Raw genomic sequence first — 21,076 nt, 5'->3', positions numbered from 1 at the left:
GTGATATTCTATAACTATAAAACAAACAATATCAATCCTGCTCTTTTACACTGTAAATTTCTGTATAAATTGCATTGTAAGCATATGCATTATTAGATATGTAGTGCAATAGTGCGTAAGTCATTTGTTAGAATATCTAATGCATGTTAATAAATACTTGTAAAATATAGTCTAGATGAAGATTTTTGTGTAAATGCATAATTTTTTGATAATTCAGCTAACGCTGGGCTTTTTGACCATTCAGTTCGGGCACAAAGAAAAAATACCTTCAGTGACAAAAGTTCAAGAGAGAACAAGGTAATATCAATCAATCACAATGTCAGTGTCACAGGCTTAGTGACAACATGACAAGAATGCATGACCAAACTGAGCGGGGCACACCTACTAAGAAGACAAGTCCTCCCTCTATAAAAGAGGCTGCTGAGGACTCTGCCGATAACTGGTAGGCTTCCAACTCAGGTAAGTACACCAGCATTGACTGATCAATATTGTGTAAGTAGTAATGGTTCAATCATGTATTTGCAACTTTGCTTAGAAGCATTGTTTAATAATTTCATTGATATATTTACACTGGGTGTGCTATGAATAAAGGTGATGCTTGTCATTTACTTGAAAATAATATGTGCATATTTTAGACATGAATACATTTCTCTATAGATTTATATCATGCTTGACTGTTTATTGACAGGATAAAAAAGAACAGCCCTGACTGTACTCTGCTGGGACCAAAGGAGGTAAATTATAACTCATTCCAAGTGATATGCATTATTTCAAAACACACTGCACCCAACACCAACAGCATGTTAACATATATTAAAACAAATGATCTCTCCTTATTGTCAGCTGCTTAAGGGGCCATCATGAGCACAGACGCGGAGATGGAGGCCTATGGCCCTGCGGCCATTTACCTCCGAAAACCAGAGAAGGAGCGAATTGAAGCACAAACTGCTCCATTTGATGCTAAAACAGCCTTCTTCGTGGCTGATCCTGATAACATGTACTCCAAGGGTAAACTCATGAAACGAGAGGGAGGCAAAGCCACAGTTGAGACAATAGCATATGAAGGGAAGGAATCAAAGGTAAGTGTAATCATATGAAACTCAAATGACCACAGAAAAGACAGAGAAGTGAACGTTTTCTAAAGCATTTGGAGAATTTTTGGCTTTTTTTTTTTTTTTTGAACTAAACAGGCTCTCTCAGACTAAATGACAATACATAAATATATAAATAATAAATATTTCTCTTTATTGTATTTCCTATTCAGACTCTCACTGTAAAAGAGGATGACATCTATCCCATGAATCCTCCCAAGTATGATAAAATTGAGGACATGGCCATGATGACCCACCTCAACGAGCCTACTGTGTTGTACAACCTCAAAGAGCGTTTTGCATCATGGATGATCTACGTAAGCTTCAATCTTTTAAGTTAGTATGCTTGTATCTGCAAAGCCTGTGCTTCAAATGTAGTTATGTTTCTCTCCATACTGTTACAGACCTACTCTGGGCTGTTCTGCGTCGTTGTGAACCCCTACAAGTGGCTTCCTGTGTACGATGCTCAGGTTGTGAATGCATACAGAGGCAAGAAGAGAGTTGAGGCTCCTCCCCACATCTTCTCCATCTCTGACAATGCCTATCAGTTCATGCTCACAGGTAAGATCTGAGTTGCTGCAGAATTTGAGGGGATGAGGCACTGGTTTGCTTACACTTTAGGGGACCCTGGGCAAAGATGCCCACTGAGGCCCCCTGGTTATGATTTGACAGCAAATCCTCAACGATCACCTTGACGTTTAGCTCTCCTCCACAGTCATTTGATAAGTTAAACCTGACTCCTGCTTCTTTGTTACAAAGAGGACACTTTCATCTTATAATTGCAGAATCCGTCATCTGACAATACTATTTCAAAAACAAAACGTTAGTGAGGTCTGTTGGAAAGTAATGTTACCTCACTTCTGCAGACAGCCTAATTTATAGCATCCCTGCAAAATGTGCTATGGCATGGCTATCCTGAGAGGCTATAGGTTTAACTCAAGTGTCTGTACTTGTATTTCAGATCGTGAGAACCAGTCTATCCTTATCACGTGAGTATAACACAACATGCCAAGACAGTTCTTTTGTAACTTCACGACTATTTTATGAATAAGTAAAGATATATCCTTTAATTCCCCAGTGGAGAATCCGGTGCAGGAAAGACTGTCAACACCAAGCGTGTCATCCAGTACTTTGCAACAATTGCAGTGGCTGGAGCTAAGAAAGCAGAGGCTGGCAAAATTCAGGTAATATTGGTTGTGCTGCTAAAAATATTTGTCACAAATGTTGTTGAATATTTTCATTAAGCTTCTCTTTACAGGGCTCGCTGGAAGATCAAATTATTGCAGCCAACCCTCTGCTGGAGGCCTATGGCAATGCCAAGACCGTGAGGAATGACAACTCCTCTCGTTTCGTAAGTGTTCATATTATGTATGCTTGCATACATTTCTTTTTGTTACTTACAGTCAAACTGATGTTTGCTGGTCAATGTTTAGGGTAAATTCATCAGAATCCACTTTGGCTCGAGTGGCAAGCTGGCCTCTGCTGATATTGAAACATGTAAGTAGTTATTTTCCTTGTTGGCAACAATTATTAGTGTACAAATGTAGTGTAATCTCCATGATCAATTCTTAATATTTAAACAATACTCACAGATCTGCTGGAGAAGTCTCGTGTCACCTTCCAGTTGTCTGCTGAGAGAAGCTACCACATCTTCTACCAGCTGATGACTGGCCACAAGCCAGAGCTCCTGGGTATGTTAGAAGACAATAAACAAATAAAGACGAAAATAATAAAGAATATGTACCCATTTATGCATTTCCTCTGATCTCTTGCAGAGGCTCTCCTGATCACAACCAACCCCTATGACTACCCAATGATCAGTCAGGGTGAAATCACTGTCAAAAGCATCAATGATGTGGAGGAGTTCATTGCGACTGATGTAAATTGATAGTAATCTGTAAAATAACAGCAGACAAATGTCAGATTTAAATACTTTTCTAAAAGGATTTGCTCTGCATGAATTGCAGACCGCTATTGACATCTTGGGCTTCAGTGGTGAGGAGAAGGTTGCCATCTACAAGCTGACTGGAGCTGTGATACATCATGGCAACATGAAATTCAAGCAGAAGCAACGCGAGGAGCAGGGTGAACCTGATGGCACTGAGGGTATGTATAGTGATAACACATCATAAAATTACGTCATGTTACATCAAAACACATAAAGAGAGTAGATTATGAATAAAGCACCTTTTTGAATAAGTTTATAATATGTTATCACAACTTTATCGAACTGCTTCAACAGCAGGTCATGCTGGCTGAACGATGATTGGCATTTCTCACCTACAAAGGAGGTCTGGCAATTAGTGTTGTAGTATTTGAGATTGGTCTCAAGATCACTATTGAAGGTCATGCTCTTGTCATTTTCACTTGACCATGTCTCTGTCTCAAACAAAGAGGACTCTGGATTTTATTTGAAGACTAGTCAAGACCACTGCTGCAGCAAAATTATTACATTGCCTGCATGTAAAAAGAGTCTTGTAAAAAGATGATCAAGTTGATTTCAGCTCCTTAGTGTCTGCTTGTATTTGCTTACTCATAGAAAACAACTGAAAATTCTTACACATAAAATTCACCTCTATAATGGGCAATGATTATTTTACCAGGAAAATTCGCATGATACACTTGAACATAAACACAAGCATGCAGTCTCTGGCAATAAAAGAGGTGAAGGAAAATTAATCATCACTTAGTTTAAGTTAGTGAATTTATGGGCATGCGGACCCTTCAGATCGATGTCAGGAATGCCATGCACTGGTCAGGTCTTGGTTTTGACTCTGTCTCACCTTGCCTTGGTCTTGGTTTTGACTCAGTCTCAACCTGCTTTGGTCTTGGTCTTGGATATTTCTCACCCTGCATTGGTATTGGTCTTGAATTAGTCTTTCCCTCCCTAGGTCTTGGTCTTGACTCAGTCTCACCTTGGTCTTGACTCTTTCTCACCCTGCATGGGTCTTGGTTTTGACTTAGTCTTTCCCTCCCTAGGTCTTGGTCTTGACTCAGTCTCACCTTAGTCTTGACTCTTTCTCACCCTGCATTGGTCTTGGTCTTGACTTAGTCTTGCCCTGCCTGGGTCTTGGTCTTGACTCGGTCTCAACCTGTCTTGGTTTTGGTCTTGACTAATTCTCACCCTGACTTGGTCTTTGTCTTGATTTGGTCGTGGTTTAGGTATTTTGACTACAACACTGCTGGGAAACAGCACTCTGATGTGTTGGTTTTTAAAGCAACATACTGCAAGGTAACTAACAGGTTGGCAAAGAGGTAAAATTTGCAGGAGCACTAATCAATCATACATGATATACTATGATAAGGGAATTGTCTAAAAAGGTGTCGTGGTAACATATTCCAAACAGTCAGATTGCATGAATGAGAAGCTTATGACAGACAAACAGTACAGAAGGAGAGATAAATGCAATGTCAGTAACTCTACATACAAATGTGGTTATAACACACAATTCTAGTAGTGTTTTCAATGATATTTCTTCCTTATATTACAGTCAACTTTCTTGCTTTGTTAGATCCTGTGTTTTTTCCTGAACAATAATTGGAACATGTTTTCCTTCAACCAGAGGCTGATAAAATCGCCTACCTCATGGGCTTGAACTCAGCCGACATGCTGAAAGCTCTGTGCTACCCAAGAGTCAAGGTCGGAAACGAGATGGTGACCAAAGGTCAGACCGTGCCACAGGTAATTGAAAACTAATAGATGTCTGGAGGTTTGTGCATTTTGATATGAAACTATTATACTGAGAAATGACCACACTAAAATCTGTATTTCTAGGTCATGAATGCTGTCAGTGCTCTGTGCAAGTCTGTCTATGAGAAAATGTTCTTGTGGATGGTCATCCGTATCAATGAGATGCTGGACACAAAGCAGCCAAGACAGTTCTTCATTGGAGTCTTGGACATCGCTGGATTTGAGATCTTTGATGTAAGTTACAAAAACACACCAGTTTTGTGGCCATATATTGCAATATATGGCCAATAAACTGAGTTTCTACTGTTATACTGTAGTTCAACAGCTTGGAGCAACTCTGCATCAACTTCACCAATGAGAAACTGCAACAGTTCTTCAACCACCACATGTTCGTCCTGGAGCAAGAGGAGTACAAGAAAGAAGGCATTGATTGGGAGTTTATTGACTTCGGTATGGACTTGGCTGCTTGCATTGAGCTTATTGAGAAGGTAAGGCAAATCTGTTAGGTAGAACTGAAATCTCATTTTCCCTTACAAATGACATTATTGATTAACATGACAAAATTTCCTTTCAGCCAATGGGCATCTTCTCCATCCTTGAAGAGGAGTGCATGTTCCCCAAGGCTACAGACACTTCTTTCAAGAACAAGCTGCACGATCAGCATCTTGGCAAGACCAAGGCCTTTGAGAAGCCAAAGCCTGGAAAGGGCAAGGCTGAAGCTCACTTCTCTCTGGTTCACTATGCTGGTACAGTGGACTACAATATCGCTGGCTGGCTGGAAAAGAACAAGGACCCTCTGAACGACTCAGTTGTTCAGCTCTACCAAAAAGCTTCAAATAAACTGCTGTCAATGCTGTATGCAACCCATGCTTCTGCTGAGGGTACTATAACTACTCAATGGCATTGTATTTACTCATTTAATTATGTGGTTTTCTTTGGTAAACAAACCTGAACAATGAATATAGACTTAACATGCACTGTTTGAAATGCAGAGGCTGGTGGTGGAAAGAAGGGTGGTGGAAAGAAGAAGGGTGGTTCCTTCCAGACTGTGTCTGCTCTTTTCAGGGTATGTTTAACATCTACAAAGGTCAAGATATAATTTCAGCTCATATTTTGAAGTTGGCTTTTGTTTTAAATAACAATATTTCACCTCATAGGAGAACTTGGGCAAACTGATGACCAACTTGAGGAGCACTCATCCTCATTTTGTGCGCTGTTTGATTCCAAATGAGTCAAAGACCCCAGGTTTGTTCCCTTTGTTTTGTTGTTTTGTAATTTATTTCTAAAAAGTTGCCACTTTTGAGGGAAGAGAATACTCAATGTGTTTATTACACTGACTTATTTTATGCAATATGCAGGTCTCATGGAGAACCACTTGGTCATCCACCAGCTGAGGTGTAACGGTGTGCTGGAGGGCATCAGAATCTGCAGAAAGGGCTTCCCCAGCAGAATCCTCTACGGTGACTTCAAGCAGAGGTGACTGCAGTTTTCATTATAAGCAAGTCGAGTTGATTTCAGTTTGGGTATTTCATGGAAAAACACCAGGAAAAGGCAGAAGTAAATCAGTAAAATACATTATTTTCTCTTGCAGATACAAAGTATTGAATGCTAGTGTCATCCCTGAGGGACAGTTCATTGACAACAAGAAAGCTTCAGAGAAAAGCTGCTGGGCTCCATTGATGTGGACCACACTCAGTACAAGTTTGGACACACAAAGGTACATTTCTAAGGACATTACCTATAGCTGTTAGATATCCATGTCCTGATGTATCCATGTATACTGATGACTGACCTCCTTCACTTGACAATATAGGTGTTCTTCAAAGCTGGTCTGCTGGGTACCCTGGAGGAGATGAGAGATGACAAACTGGCTACATTGGTGACAATGACTCAGGCTCTCTGCAGAGGATACCTCATGAGGAAGGAGTTTGTTAAGATGATGGAGAGGAGGTATGGGTATCATACAGTATACAGTATACTACTAGTGATCTCTTAAATTCCAATGTGGTGTTAAACAACAGCAATACTGTTAATGTTGTTTTATCAGAGATGCAATCTTCACCATCCAATACAACATCCGCTCATTCATGAATGTGAAGAACTGGCCATGGATGCATCTGTACTTCAAGATCAAGCCTCTCCTGAAGAGCGCTGAGATGAGAAGGAGCTGGCTCAGATGAAGGAGAATTATGATAAGATGCAAACAGACCTGGCTACAGCCCTGGCCAAGAAGAAGGAACTGGAGGAGAAGATGGTCTCCCTGCTGCAGGAGAAGAATGACCTGCAACTGCAAGTGGCTTCTGTGAGTAGAATGCTAAGGCAGAAGTTGTTTACTGTTTGGGGTTAAAAATAATTATATGTCAGTCAGAACCTCTAAAGTCAAATAGGCACATGTTTTGCTTTGCTCAACAATCAGCTGCATTTAAGTTAGGAAATATGATCAAGTCAAAACAATACTGTGTGTATTTTGAAACCATAGGAAAGTGAGAATCTCTCAGATGCTGAGGAAAGGTGCGAGGGGCTCATTAAGAGCAAAATCCAGCTTGAGGCCAAACTCAAAGAGACGACTGAGAGACTGGAGGATGAAGAGGAAATGAATTCTGAGTTAACTGCCAAGAAGAGGAAGCTGGAGGATGAATGCTCTGAGCTGAAGAAAGACATTGATGACTTGGAGCTCACCTTGGCTAAAGTGGAGAAGGAGAAACATGCCACAGAAAACAAGGTTCACAAAACTTGAATTGATACAAAATGATTTTTTTTTTCAATTTTTAAAGATCAGATTTTAAATATTTAGATATGATAGGTTACAAAAATGTACCCCTCATTCCTTTCTTAGGTGAAAAACCTGACAGAGGAGATGACATCTCAAGATGAAATCATTGCCAAGTTGACCAAGGAGAAGAAAGCCCTCCAAGAGGCCCACCAGCAAACACTTGATGATCTCCAGGCAGAGGAAGACAAAGTCAACACTCTGACCAAGGCCAAGACAAAGCTGGAACAGCAAGTCGATGATGTAAGATAAATCTTTAAACAGCATCTTTATTGTCAGATAGCTCATGCTTAAAAATTGTCATTACATGATACAAATTCAATACATATATTTCAACATTGTCATAAAAGCTCGAGGGATCATTGGAGCAAGAGAAGAAGCTCCGCATGGACCTTGAGAGAGCCAAGAGGAAGCTTGAAGGAGATCTGAAACTGGCCCAAGAATCCATAATGGATCTGGAGAATGACAAGCAGCAGTCAGAGGAAAAACTCAAGAAGTTAGTTTTTGTTTTTGTTTTTTGTTTTTTTTTCTTTATATTTTATGCTACAACTTGGTGATCCTGATTTGTTTTTGTTCTACTCTTTTAGGAAGGACTTTGAGACTAGCCAGCTCCTCAGCAAGATTGAGGATGAACAGTCTCTTGGTGGTCAGCTTCAGAAGAAGATCAAGGAACTCCAGGTAATGTATTTAACATGAATATCTAAGTCAGTCCATCAAAAACAACACACTCCTGGTAATAAGCCTTTTTGATATTACTATTGTCAAATCTAGGCTCGTATTGAGGAGCTGGAGGAAGAGATTGAGGCTGAGAGGGCTGCTCGGGCTAAGGTAGAGAAGCAGAGGGCTGATCTCTCCAGGGAGCTTGAGGAGATCAGTGAGAGGCTCGAGGAAGCTGGCGGAGCAACAGCCGCTCAGATTGAGATGAACAAGAAGCGTGAGGCTGAGTTCCAGAAGCTGCGTCGTGATCTTGAAGAGTCCACCCTGCAGCATGAAGCCACGCAGCAGCTCTCCGCAAGAAGCAGGCTGACAGTGTTGCAGAGCTGGGAGAGCAGATCGACAACCTCCAGCGTGTTAAGCAGAAGCTGGAGAAGGAAAAGAGCGAGTACAAGATGGAGATAGATGACCTCTCCAGCAACATGGAGTCTGTTGCTAAAGCAAAGGTATCCACTGTTTTTCAGGAAAACAGTCACCTAAGATTTTGACAAGTATTCATATAAAAAGTTGGCATTTAATACATAATATCTGATCAGTAAGTTCCAAGTTCCATGCATTTACTACATGTCAATTACAGGCCAATCTGGAGAAAATGTGCCGAACTCTTGAAGATCAACTGAGTGAAATCAAGTCCAAAAATGATGAAAATGTCCGTCAGCTGAATGACTTGAGTGCACAGAGGGCAAGACTGCAGACAGAGAACGGTGTGAAAGAGATCTGAAATATTCAATACTATGGCAATTACTCTTTTAAGTTCATATCTATTCCAGTGTTTCAAAAATATGATTGATGTGTGTGTTTACATTGAATTACTGTGATTTGTATATAAGGCGTAGTTAATGAGATCACGTTACATGTCATTATGGGTTTTTTGGTTATGAATTGTATATATTACTATTTCAAGAAAACTGACATGATATGACAACATTCAACATTATTTCAGCCATCTGAAAAACTATCCAAATCTTAATTTTATTTTAATGCTTTTAGGTGAGTTCACTCGTCAAATTGAGGAGAAGGAAGCTCTTATTTCCCAGCTGACCAGAGGCAAACAGGCTTACACTCAGCAGATTGAGGAGCTCAAGAGACATATTGAGGAGGAAGTGAAGGTACAATATCTTAAGTTGCATTATCAACTTTATATTGCATTGTGTGTTTGGGCTGTCTGCTGATTTCATAGGGCATGAATCTCCAGTGATATGGTTGGACTTTAAAAATGAAAGCACTGGGCTTACTTATTGCAAACCAATTGAGATTTGTCTTAAAAGGGATATTGAGTAGTTTCTTTGAGAAAAGATGTTCTGTGTATGTGCCACAGTATATTAACGAAATGACTTAAGACTTTCATTCTTCTTATAATGATTTATAGGCCAAGAATGCCCTGGCCCATGCTGTTCAGTCATCGCGCCATGACTGTGATCTGCTCAGGGAGCAGTTTGAGGAGGAGCAGGAGGCCAAGGCTGAGCTGCAGAGAGGAATGTCCAAGGCCAACAGCGAGGTGGCTCAGTGGAGAACAAAATATGAGACTGATGCTATTCAGCGCACTGAGGAGCTGGAGGAGGCCAAGTACATAAAATCCTTTTAGTTATTATAAATAAATATGTTTTTAATTCAGTATTTTTCCTCAGAGATTTTTTTCAAAAATACATTAATGTCTTATCTGCAGGAAAAAACTTGCCCAGCGCCTGCAGGACGCTGAGGAATCCATTGAGGCTGTGAACTCCAAGTGTGCCTCTCTGGAGAAGACCAAGCAGAGGCTGCAGGGTGAGGTGGAGGACCTCATGATTGATGTGGAGAGAGCTAATGCTCTGGCTGCCAACCTCGACAAGAAGCAGAGGAACTTCGATAAGGTAAATGGTTATAGTGGAAAACCAAACGAGACTCAACATATGGACAGGGCAATCACAAATGTAGTTCTTCTTTATTTATTTATATTTTTAATCCGTCTACACACGTTAAGGTCCTGGCAGAATGGAAGCAGAAGTATGAGGAGGGCCAGGCGGAGCTGGAAGGAGCCCAGAAGGAGGCTCGTTCTCTCAGCACTGAACTCTTCAAGATGAAGAACTCTTATGAGGAGGCTCTGGATCACCTGGAGACCATGAAGAGAGAGAACAAGAACCTGCAGCGTATGTGAACTTGTGAACTATGTGAACAATATCAAGGGCAAATAATAATGTATTGCAATTTGCAAAAAGTGTAAGAATGTTTACGTTTTCCATTTTCTCTGTAGAGGAGATCTCAGATCTGACTGAACAGATTGGAGAGACTGGAAAAAGCATCCACGAGCTGGAAAAAGCCAAGAAGGCTGTAGAAAGTGAAAAGGTCGAAATTCAGACTGCCCTTGAGGAAGCTGAGGTATAGTCTTTTATATTTCATTTGGTTGTTATTGCATCAATTCATTTAATTATTCTTGATACCATTATTTTCTTAAACTTATTTCAAATATGTTTCATTATAATGATAAAACAGTTGTGGTTTTAACTATACTTTGATGTTTTTTTTTTTTTTTTTTCTGCAGGGTACACTGGAGCACGAGGAGTCTAAGATTCTCCGTTTCAGCTTGAGCTCAACCAGGTGAAAGGTGAGGTTGACAGGAAGCTGGCAGAGAAGGATGAGGAGATGGAGCAGATCAAGAGGAACAGCCAGAGGGTGATTGACTCCATGCAGAGCACTCTGGACTCTGAGGTCAGGAGCAGAAATGATGCCCTGAGAGTCAAGAAGAAGATGGAGGGAGACCTGAATGAGATGGAGATTCAGCTGAGCCATGCCAACAGGCAGGCCGCTGAGGCCCAGAAACAACTGAGGAATGTCCAGGGACAGCTCAAGGTGAGATCTGTTTGATTACTGAATGGAAATTAAAATTATGAGAAAAAAAGAAAGGTAACTCTTTTGTTGTTCTTTTCAATGTCAGGATGCCCAACTGCACCTTGATGAAGCTGTCAGAGGACAGGAAGACATGAAGGAGCAAGCTGCCATGGTGGAGCGTAGAAATGGCCTGATGCTGGCTGAGATTGAGGAGCTGAGAGCCGCTCTGGAACAGACAGAGAGAGGACGCAAAGTGGCTGAGCAGGAGCTGATCGATGCCAGTGAGCGTGTCGGACTGCTTCACTCTCAGGTCTGCCTTAATTTATTCACAAAAAATTCTGATTTTTTCTTTTTTCATCTGACCCTTAGTATCAGCTGGCGGAGCATATAGGGTGAGGGTTAGGACACTTTAAGGCATTTAAACATGTAAGGACATGGTCATGCTGCATATTGTTTGATTCAGACGGACTTTGACAAGCTTTCTGGTTTAGCCACTTCCACATAAACTTCACAGTATTTACATAATTCCAAACTTCATTTGATTTGTTTCAGTAACATCTATAGCCTACTGATGCTTACAGATTTATGTTTAGCATAAGACCTTCATTATATTTATGAGTCTTATGGTTGCTGAGATGTACTCTACATTTAAATACAGATACTTTTTGAACAGAGATTTGAAAAGGGGCTCAAATATTATATCAAATAATGATTTTCTTCAACATTCAGAACACCAGTCTTCTGAACACCAAGAAGAAGCTGGAGGCTGACTTCGTCCAGATTCAGGGTGAAGTGGACGACTCAATCCAGGAAGCAAGAAATGCTGAGGAGAAAGCCAAAAAGGCGATCACCGATGTGAGTTAACATCTCTATCGTGCTTTTGTTTGTTTTAAGACTAATCCCCTGCACTGATAATGGTTCGTTTCTTAAAGATTATGAATTAATAAGTAAACACTGTATCATTTCAGGCTGCCATGATGGCCGAGGAGCTGAAGAAGGAGCAGGACACCAGCGCTCACCTGGAGAGGATGAAGAAGAACCTGGAGGTCACAGTCAAGGACCTGCAGCACCGTCTGGATGAGGCCGAGAACCTCGCCATGAAGGGCGGCAAGAAGCAGCTCCAGAAACTGGAGTCTAGGGTATATTATATACTCTATATACTGATGCTCACAGATTGTTTAAAAATGATGTTTTGTCTCTCTGCTCTAGAATCCCTGAACAATATTGTTTTTATTTTTTATTTTTTTTTAATACTTAATCGTCACATTTTAGGTGCGCGAGCTGGAAACTGAAGTTGAGGCTGAGCAGAGACGTGGAGCTGATGCTGTGAAAGGCGTCCGCAAATATGAAAGAAGAGTGAAGGAGCTGACCTACCAGGTAAATTTAATATTACTAAAAATGATCACAATAACTCCTTAATTCCAGTGGTGGATCTTATTAGTTTTACTCTAGTAAAAAACCTCAACACTTCTTCCACAATGTCTTGATTCTACTTTGACACTCCATAAGTAACAATTCCTTATTTGTATAGACTGAGGAGGACAAGAAGAATGTGAATAGACTTCAGGACCTGGTGGACAAGCTGCAGCTCAAAGTCAAGGCTTACAAGAGACAGGCTGAGGAGGCTGTAAGTAGACCTCATTACTGAGATGGATCATGCAGTGGAATTAATAATTGTGTCACTATTAGCAAAGTTGATATAACTCCAATCCCTTCACAGGAGGAGCAGGCCAACACTCATATGTCCAGGCTCAGGAAGGTTCAACATGAGCTGGAAGAAGCTCAGGAGCGTGCTGACATTGCTGAGACCCAGGTCAACAAGCTGAGAGCCAAGAGTCGTGATGCCGGAAAGGTAACTTTCTTATTACCGGTGACAGCTTCATGTATTAACTGTATGCATACACTTCATCTATACATCCATGGTTTTTACATTCCCGCATGAAATACACACACTGTAAAAAGTAACTATTTGTTTTAAATTTAAAAAGTTAGTGCCCGGGGCTGCCTCAAATTTTTAAGTTGAATGAATTTAAAAAGGCAAGTTGTATCATTAGGAAATTACCACAACTTGTCTTCTCAAATTCAGTCAATTCAGTCTACCTTAATTTATTTTAGCTAATGTTGCTGTTAACACACTGACATCTTTCTGTTGGATATCCAAGCCTTAACTTAAAATTGTCTCAATCAATACAAAGGCCTATTGGATATTATTGTATTGCTCCTATAATACTTGTAAACACTGCCTTCAAGTACTAATTATCACTCTCCTATTTCAGGGTGGTGACTCTGCCGAATGAGATACAAGATCCAGCTGAGGCCTTTATGGAGAGTTCATACAAGAGGGATCAAGGAGCCCTTGAGAATTTTGTTCTGTAAATCTTCAATAAATGTTAAAAACACTTCAAGTGTTCTTTTTCTTTTTACTTTTCCTTCATTTTCCATCCTAGACAACCTGTTCAGGTAACAGTTACACAAAACAACCAAAACCTATCAAAAATGCTACTTTTCATTAATGTTAAGACCAAACTCGCAAATTGTTGTCAAATGTTATTGTAGTGTCAGTTTAGATCGGTTTTCTTTTTTTTCATTCTGTGTCACTGAGATGCACCAATGGTTTATTGAAAAAAATACCTGTTTTTGCAGTAAAATGATAGTTACTTTACTTCGAGGATATTCAATATTTTTTAGACCAAGGACCCCTTAGCTGAAATATATGGAGCAGGGACCCCCTACTACATACTGTATATTATATAAAATTGAGTTGGACTTAAGATTATTCTCTGAATATTTTCGGGTCTTCTCTAGTTCACACCTGCCTGTAACTGCCAAGTTAGCAACAGTTGTAGTATGGCTAGTTGCATTAGCATCCCCCTCTGACACACCATCCACCTCAGGAACCACTGGTGAAAGTGCAGAGTTTTCTTTAGAAAGTTACAAATCCGTCTATTGTGGCTCAGAAGAATGCTGGTATACTTGACATACCAGTAAAAATAGCTTATAACTAAATTGGCGAATACGTGGGGGAAATAAAGTTGCCACACTTATTTGGCGTTAGCTAGCTCATGTGACTGAACAAGGATTCATGGCTAACAGTTAGCCTGTTATTAATGTTGGGTGCTGTAAACTAGGTTTTATGAATATACTAGGTTAATACTAGGTTTTTGTAAAACAAAGCAACGAGTTCTCACCACAAAGCTTGAAACTAAATGGATGATGTATATACAGTATGTGAGCATATGTAACATTTAACCAGCAAAAGAGAAAAAAAGATAATGAAATGCCTCAACAAATGACCCCCTCAATCTTGAAAATAAAAACAACAAACTTGAGTTGTACTACATCAAGAGTTTCTAATTAGCATGGGCATATGACAACTTTTCATCTCTATTGTTTTCTTCAATAGGTAATTTAAAATGTGGCATCTCTGACTATTGTTTATAGCCACCATCCCTCTTGTCTTTCTTTCCACCCCCTTTTCCCTTTCCTTGCTCCCTCCCCTTTCCAGCATCCCCTTTACATTTTTGTCCTCCTTTAGCCTTCTGTAGCTGGACTGTATGAACCTTCTCAATCAGAGAGAAGCAGTCTTCATCAGGAGTGATCAGACTGGCCCTGCTCCCCTGTTCATGCGGGTTTGGAGATGACGACCTTGAGTGGCCTTTTCTGGGACTTGCACGGCTTGGGGAGCACTGCCTGGACTTGACATCCTCTTTTGGGACAAGGTTTAGGTTGAAGGACAGGGGTCTGCCAGGTCCTGGGCTCAGCGGGATCACAAGGTTATCTCCAGGGGCTCCTAGAGTGAGGAAGACTTCTGGGAATGTGCATGGTTGGCCAATATTCTTCTGTACCTTCGTCAGATATGAAACAAATACCCATCAGTGAGGGCGCACGTCTTTTATTGAGACAATTGCAAAGTCTACACAATATGTGGCACAGCTTACCTGCTCTGGTGTAAAGCTCATGGACACTCTCACAGTCACCTGTGCAGAAAAGTTCAAAGATGAGACTTTAAACAGAAATCACTTAAGGCAGACAAATATCTGTAGTAGTAGGAGTAAGTATGAGGAGTATTTTTCAACCTGGACCCTATTTTCCCATATTTTTGTGTTCAAGATTTTGCCTTTTTGTTGTTGTTTTTGAAATCATATGAATCTTTTTGATATTTTGGTCCCTTTGTGGTAGTTTTGTGTATGGTCAGTTTATGTCATGTGGTTGTTTTATATCTTTAAGGTCACTTTGTCTCTTTGAAGTCATTTTGTGTCTTCTGGTGGTAGTTTTGCCCATTTTTGTAGTTATTTTGTGACTCTTTTCAGTTCATTTGCATCTCTGTGCTGTCTTTTTGTGATTCTTCCTGGTAAGTACATTTTCATTTGATTGACATTTCACAGATGCAGGCCAGGGGGGCCCCTGATATGATAGATCCCTCGGCCTGTGCCTGGTAGGCCCAATCCGTCTATGACTTCACGCATAGGTGTCGCATTTGTCACTTTAACACAAAAACATGGAAAATTAGGCCAATTAAAATGAATAAAAGCTGAACTGAAGCAACTGAAGTTTTTTTGCTCCTAGCAGTCACTCTCCTAATGAAATCCAAACACTAATGTATTTGTGGTGAATGGTTTACCTGTGCTGTGGAATTCTTCTGATATTCTGTCTCGGGGGTAAATGAAGCAGATCTGGGTATAGGGGCTTTGGGGAAGCCAGATTCTGCGTAAGCAGGTGCGGAGCAGTCCTTCCTTGGTGTTGTTGGTGTACTTTCATCCACAGTGATGTGTGGGGGAGAAACCTTGCAGAATAAAAGTGACAACAGAAGGCAGTTGAGTTGTCAAGTATTCTGCCATAACAGCTGTTATTTATTAACTCATAATGAAATGATGGTTTGAGACTGTTTATTAAACAAAGATTTTAATTTCAACATACTTTTCTTTGTTACATAAATGGATTTGGTGCAAATATGCTCCATGTGTAAAATTGAAAGCCATATCTGAATTCAGAAGCATTAAGGTGCTCCAAAAGCTATTCTACCGGCATGATATTTCTGCCATGAATAGTTAAGTTACAGTATTGTTGACATGTGAATATGTCGGCACTATGACAGGCACGCATCATGTGTCGGAATAAGATATAAAAATAACAAGGAACTAAATTTAGCAACTTTTGGCAATATTTCTTATTTTTGAACTGTGGATTATATAAATGCCGTGTAACTCACTGGGCTTCCAGCCTTAATATTTCCACCACTTTCTTTTCTCTTAGTATCCCCACTTATCCCTGGCAGGGTAGGGAGTGCAACGCGTTGATCATCTAGCCGGCTCCCCTGACTGGAGGCAATATATTTGAAGAATGCGTCGGCGTCTGCACCTGTTACAGAGTCAAGAGTTATTTCTGTGATGTCTCCGAGACATAAGACAACATACTTGGCCTTGCTCTGGGTGGTTTTACTGACCTGTGGGTACATTTTTTAAAGCACTTCCATTGTGTGTGGGTGTGGCAGGTGTACTCCTGCTGGGTTGTAAAGAGCAGCGCTGCTCTTCCATGCGTCCACCTTGTGCATGCCGCATCATTTTAAAGAACTGCTCCTGCTCAGCTGCAGATAACTCCTAAAAAGATTTAAAGGAAAAAAAGCAATGAGAAGGGGGTCAACTCCCAACCGCTCAAAATAATCAGAGGACAAAAGGAAATGACCACAGTTTTTCTTTAAAGAACTGCCAGGGATGAGTTTCCATATCCAAAGAACTATATACATTTTGTAATGTCCAGCATTACGCCTCACCTCCTGACGTTTTTCAGGTTTGACACGTGTTAAGGAGGATGACCTTTTGAGAAGTTTATCAGCTTCATCTGAAGTGGGATGATCTTTGCGCTGAGTATTCGGGGTTCCCGTATTTTGGAAGATTTGGGGTGCAGAACATCTTTGTTCGTCCATCCTCGAGCCCTGTTGGAGAAAAATAGGATTGATTTTTGTAATGTTGAATCAAAGCAGTTGGTTGTCCTGGTAAAGATATTTTGCGTCTGCAAAAAGAAGTGTGAAGACTTTGTGGGATAAAATTTTAAAAACTGTCAACAATGGTCTTTACACAATGTTGTGTATGGGACAAACCTGGACTTTGGAGACCATGTAACACAAGTAGCTTGCGTCCTTGTCTGCAGCAGTTGATGATGATTTAGTACCTCCATTCTGTATCCCTGGCAACGAAGGAAGAGACACTCGCTGGTCGTCCAGCCGTCGGCCCTGAGAGTTGGCGAGCATGCTGAAGAACTTATCAGAATCTGGACCTGGGATGACAAAAAAAGGAGACCTATTAGTTTCATGTTCAAATATTTAAACACTTATTACATTATAACATGAAATAGCAATTAAATTATCATAAAAACATTAAATACAAGAATAAAAACAGGTAGGTAGACATATTTGCATTCTAACCTTTAGACTCGGTGCTCTGACTGGGCTTGTGTTTGGGTGTGCACTGCGGGCTAACATTTAAGACACATCGCTGGTCATCCATTCGCCCTCGGTGGGAATGACTCATTAGGGAAAAGAAATCTTCCTGTTCAGCTGTTGTCAAGACCTTCATAGAAAAGTGTACAATATATATTAATGCCAGTAAAAAAAAATGAGGCCAAAGGTAAAAATAAAAAAATAGAAGGCTGTTGTTTTAATATGTTGAAATTTAATGTAATTTACCCCCTAGGGTTAACAATGGCAGCAGTGACTTGAGTTTATACCTGTTTTTGAGCTGTCTTTGGTCGTTCTATGTCTGAGCCCGGGCTGAATGAGGCTGAACGTGGAGGGCCTGAACCAGAGGCAGATGTATCCTTTCTTGGTGAACACTGGGACTGGGTCTCTGGGTTTAAAAGCTGAGGTAGCGAGCACCTCTGTTCGTCCATTCTGGAACCCTGAAAATGTATCAGACCAGTATTTGTCAGCATTTTTTTTAGCAAGAGTCACACTACTTCGACAGAAAATATTTCACAGAGCACTGAGTAAATTGGCATCATGTAAGCATGTGATTATGAGATTCATAGCCCTGTGTTACGGCCCTCCCACTGTCTTGGAGGCTGACACAGCCTCATCATGCAGATTGCAGACATGGGAGGGTCATAAACTTGATTACACTCACCTGGGCAATCCCAGCTATAAAATCTGGCCCAGGTGTTGACTCGTTTTCTCCTTTCCTCATCCTCATCCACCCTGCATTGTTAGTTTTGGTTTGGTTTGATTGTTTTTGTATGTTTTAGTTTGATAAAGTGTAATTGTTTTTACTAAATCTCTTGTGTGGACCCCCCCCTTGTCACAGTCACTGAGCCAGTTTGTGACACCTGGCATATGGCATATCACAGCATTCAAAAACTGTGAAAAACTGTCACATTTTAACATTTCTTAAAGGGTTAATTTGGATCTTTTGAAGTGACATTGTAAAAGGGAATTACACCTAGTCAGTGTTTTAAAGAGGCCCTATTATGCTCATTTTCGGGATCATATTTGTATTTTGGGGATCTACTAGGTTTGCTTCAATGTTCAAAAAACACATCATGTGTCTTCTACTGTCCATTGCTGTAGAACCTCTGTCTGACGCAGTCTGTCTGAGCTCATGTCCCACCTCCTGAGAGGCCCAGTTGGCCTTGACTGCTCAGCTGACTCTCTCTATGCACATTCTTTTTGTTACATTGTGACATCACCAAGTTACAGAAGCAAACACTGAAACTCAAACAAGCTGTTTCAGGCAGCTTAGGAGTAGTGCCCTCTGAGGGAGAGAGTACTCCCTTTGGCTTAGACGTTGGGCTGTATTACTTGGAGACCTCTCATAAGCACAGAAATGCGATGCAAAATAATAAAGAAAAAGGAAAACTCCAAAAGCATAATAGGGCCTCTTTAAATACAGTAGATGTCAGTCGGAACGCCCACAGTCCACAGTTTGGAGAAGCAGTGAGGGGTACCAACACAGAGGCTAAGCAATGTACTGTTGTGGACAGGGGCAGCAACAAAATAATTAAGCTACCTAAAAAACAATCCACATAAAATCAATACATTAAGTGTACCTGATATTAAAAATATTTTCACGGCTTTGGATTGCAGCAGACAGCCCGTTTGGATTGGTAAGGTGTTAACAGCTTCAGTTACCCACATATGTTCTCATCAAAGCCACTAAACTCCATTGACAAAAAAAAATATATACTTTTAGCTCGCTGAACACAGGAGCTGCTGGTCTAAGCTGCCTAAACCAGTTTGTTTGTATTAGAGTGTGACTTTGGTGCATATAAACTATTCCTTTCAGAAAACAAAATCAAACAATAACACAAACAAAACAACTAATCGGGGCAGGGTAGACCAGCAGCTCCTGTGTTCTGTGATGTTAAATTACTGTTTTCCTCAATGGAATCTGGCTTTGAGGAGAGCGTTATAACAGCCCAATTGCTGTTTCAAGACAAGGTAAAACGTTAGAATTATTATATATATATATATATATATATATATATATATATACCATACATTCAAAATGACGTTGGTGTTGCAATCTGGTTTTGAGGAGAGCGTTAAAACAGCCCATTTGCTTTTTCAAGACAAGGTAAACCATTTAAATTATTATATATATATATATATATATATATAATTAACTGTATAACACTAACTTTTAAAAGTACCCCATACAAACCCACTTCAAAAAATCCAAACTTTTCCTTTAAAATTATCCTTTGACATAACATTTCCATGAAAACAGACTTTGAGGCATGCTACGCCAAAAACACTGGGAAGAGTGAAAATGTTTTCTGTAAATTTAGGGCTGTTTTGTAGCATTTGTGTAATATTTTGTCTTTGTTTTAGTTTCATATTTGTGCAACATTTAAAGCCAGCGTCAATGTCACTGCAGTTTTTTGGTACTTTGCTGTAAAAAAATGTAAAACATTTTGTTCTTTGAAAAAGAAAAGTACTAACCTGGACTTTCGACACCATGTAACACAAGTAGCTTGAATCTCCTGCAGTTGATGTGGAATTTTTGTTCCCTTGCAATCCTGGTAATGATGGAAGAGAGACTCGCTGGTCATCGAGCCGTCGGCTCTGAGTGTTGGCCAAGAGGCTAAAGAACATTTCAGAATCTGGACCTGGGAAGATGAAATGTGAAAACAGGTAAAATAATTAAGAAACTATGGACAATGAATTCTATTTCTTAATAACTTAATTTCTGTCAGCTATTTTTCACCTGTGTTTGATGCACTTGCAGAAGACTTTTTGTCGACATGTTTGGGTGAGCAAGGAGCACTCTTGCTCGGATCGATGGAACAGCGCTGATCATCCATGCGTCCACGCTGGCCATGGCTTATCATATTAATAAATTTCTGTTGTTCATCATTTGATTCTTCCTATTCAACAAAAACAGTGAGATTAAGATATGAACACATGAATATGTCCAGCATCTAATAACACATACAGCCGTGAAATGAGAAACTATAATAATATAATATAATATAAGCAGCCAATGACACCTGAGGACTGACCTTTAAAGACTTGGAGTGCTCTTGCTCAGAGGGAGTCTGTGATTGGTTGTCTGGCACAAACAGAAGCTTCCTGCTTCTATCCGGAGTACTTTCTGTCACAGAAATCTGAGGTGCAGAGCCGTGATGGTTAGGATTCCCAGGTTCCTGAGAAAGCACCACACATTTGGATTAATTAATTAATCACACCACCTGTGCAGGTACACACACTAAACCCTTTACAATGTGTAGTCTAGTACCTGGTAATTAAACCCTGGCAATGACACATGCAGTTCATTAAGGTGTTGTCCCTGATAGTTTAAACCTGTGGGGAGCAGAGGTGAAACAATCAGCAATCAGTCTATAAAAAGACACATACAATGCAGGTCGTATCTTTGTATCTGCTGTCCAAACCTGTAGGTGTAGTTGTCAGTTGCCCAGTTTGATTTGGACTGAAGGAGCAATGCTGTTCATCCATTTGTTCGCGCTGTGAGGAAGTCATTATGTTGAGGACCTGCTCATGTTCTGGGTCTTCTT

At 40.3% G+C, this 21,076-nt stretch overlaps 1 pseudogene; it reads left to right on the top strand.

Moving 5' to 3' along the window:
* Window positions 1-860: 860 nt before the first annotated feature.
* LOC121956243 lies at window positions 861-13,368 on the top strand (annotated as a pseudogene).
* Window positions 13,369-21,076: the final 7,708 nt, after the last annotated feature.

This window comes from Plectropomus leopardus, chromosome 17, assembly GCF_008729295.1.
Source record: "Plectropomus leopardus isolate mb chromosome 17, YSFRI_Pleo_2.0, whole genome shotgun sequence".
Classification (NCBI taxonomy): Eukaryota; Metazoa; Chordata; class Actinopteri; order Perciformes; family Serranidae; genus Plectropomus; species Plectropomus leopardus.
Note: the sequence above shows the minus strand (reverse complement) of the source record. Positions and strands in the feature narration are given on the sequence as shown.